Source organism: Petromyzon marinus, unplaced genomic scaffold (assembly GCF_048934315.1).
Source record: "Petromyzon marinus isolate PM22_M1 ecotype Great Lakes invasive population unplaced genomic scaffold, UKy_Petmar_22M1.pri1.0 PM_G_Scaffold_236, whole genome shotgun sequence".
In the NCBI taxonomy this organism is placed as follows: Eukaryota; Metazoa; Chordata; class Hyperoartia; order Petromyzontiformes; family Petromyzontidae; genus Petromyzon; species Petromyzon marinus.
The window spans coordinates 72,501-75,000 of NW_027422802.1; positions in this window are offsets into that span (position 1 = coordinate 72,501).

Genomic DNA, 2,500 nt, shown 5'->3' on the forward strand with positions numbered 1-2,500 from the left:
ATCTGTCTCTATCCCCACTCCTAAACGCTTCCTCCTTCTCCAACCTCAACCTTTTGAGCTTTGCTGAGAACCAGGGCTTGTTGTTGTTAAAGTTCACCCTGGTACGTGTTGGGATACAGCAGTCCTCACAGAAGCTGATGTACACAGCCTCTGTGAGTTCATCCAGACTATTGGTAGCAGTCGTGAACATATCCCAGTCAGTACAGTCTAAGCACGCCCGCAAATCTTCCACAGCCTCACTGGTCCACTGTTTAGATGTCCTCACAGCAGGTTTACAGAGTTTTAGTTGCTGCCTGTATGCACGAATCAGGTGGACCAAGGGAGTTCTGTGCGAGCCGAACAGCCCCGTGACCCACAAGAGAAACATCCCCGCCAAATTCGAGCGTTTGACGGGGTCTATCCGTGAAAAAATATTCACGTTTTTGAGTGCACATGCATTTCTGCTGCAAATGCCTCTGGAAGTTTCATGCCGTTCGTATGCCAATTGTGGCAACACGAAAATGACCCGTTTTCCCATTCCGAGGGATTTCTGTGCGACCCTAACAGCCCCGTGAGCCACAAGAGACACATCCCCGCCAATTTCTAGCGTTTCACGGGGTCTATCCGTGAAAAATATAGACGTTTTTGAGTGCACATGCATTTCTGCTGCAGATGCCTCTGGAAGTTTCATGCCGTTCGTACGCAATGTGGCAACACGAAAATGACCCCTTTTCCCATTCCGAGGGATTTCTGTGCGACCCTAACTAACAGCGCCCGTGAGCCACAAGAGAGACATCCCCGCCAATTTATAGCGTTTCACGGGGTCTATCCGTGAAAAATATAGACGTTTTTGAGTGCACATGCATTCCTGCTGCAAATGCCTCTGGAAGTTTCATGCCGTTCCTATGCAATGTGGCCACACAAAAATGACCCGTTTTCCCATTCCGAGGCATTTCTGTGCGACCCTAACAGCCCCGTGAGCCACAAGAGAGACATCCCCGCCAACTTCTAGCGTTTGACGGGGTCTATGCGTGAAAAATATTAAAATTTTTGAGTGCACGTGCCTTTCTGCTGCAAATGCCTCTGGAAGTTTCATGGCGTTCCTATGCAATGTGGCAACACGAAAATGACCCCTTTTCCCATTCCGAGGGAGTTCTGTGCCACCCTAACAGCCCCGTGAGCCACAAGAGACACATCCCCGCCAATTTCTAGCGTTTCACGGGGTCTATCCGTGAAACATATAGAAGTTTTTGAGTGCACATGCATTCCTGCTGCAAATGCCTCTGGAAGTTTCATGCGGTTCGTACGCAATGTGGCAACACGAAAATGACCCGTTTTCCCATTCCCAGGGATTTCTGTGCGACCCGAACAGACACGTGAGCCACAAGAGACACATCCCCGCCAATTTCTAGCGTTTCACGGGGTCTATCCGTGAAAAATATCAATTTTTTTTTGACTGCACATGCATTTCTGCTGCAAATGCCTCTGGAAGTTGCATGCGGTTCGCATGCAATGTGGCGACACGAAAATGACCCGTTTTCCCATTCCGAGGGATTTCTGTGCCACCCTAACAGCCCCGTGAGCCACAAGAGAGACATCCCCGCCAATTTCTAGCGTATCACGGGGTCTATCCGTGAGAAATATTCACTTTTTTGAGTGCACATGCATTCCTGCTGCAAATGCCTCTGGAAGTTTCATGCGGTTCGTATGCAATGTGGCGACACGAAAATGACCCGTTTTCCCATTCCGAGGGATTTCTGTGCCACCCTAACAGCCCCGTGAGCCACAAGAGAGACATCCCCGCCCACTTCTAGCGTTTCACGGGGTCTCTCCGTGAAAAATATCACATTTTTTGAGTGCACATGCATTCCTGCTGCAAATGCCTCTGGAAGTTTCATGCGGTTCGCATGCAATGTGGCGACACGAAAATGACCCGTTTTTTCCCATTCCGAGGGATTTCTGTGCCACCCTAACAGCCCCGTGAGCCACAAGAGACACATCCCCGCCAATTTCTAGCGTTTCACGGGGTCTATCCGTGAAAAATATTCAATTTTTTGACTGCACATGCATTTCTGCTGCAAATGCCTCTGGAAGTTTCATGCGGTTCGCATGCAATGTGGCGACACGAAAATGACACGTTTTCCCATTCCGAGGGATTTCTGTGCCACCCTAACAGCCCCGTGAGCCACAAGAGAGACATCGCCGCCAATTTCTAGCGTTTCACGGGGTCTATCCGTGAAAAATATTCACTTTTTTGACTGCACATGCATTCCTGCTGCAAATGCCTCTGGAAGTTTCATGCCGTTCGCATGCAATGTGGCAACACGAAAATGACCCGTTTTCCCATTCCGAGGGATTTCTGTGCCACCCTAACAGCCCCGTGAGCCACAAGAGACACATCCCCGCCAATTTCTAGCGTTTCACGGGGTCTATCCGTAAAAATGTAGCACGCACCAAAACGAGAAAAGATTTCCATCGCACCTGCACTATTGTATGGACAATGGTAACCTCATGTGAGGAC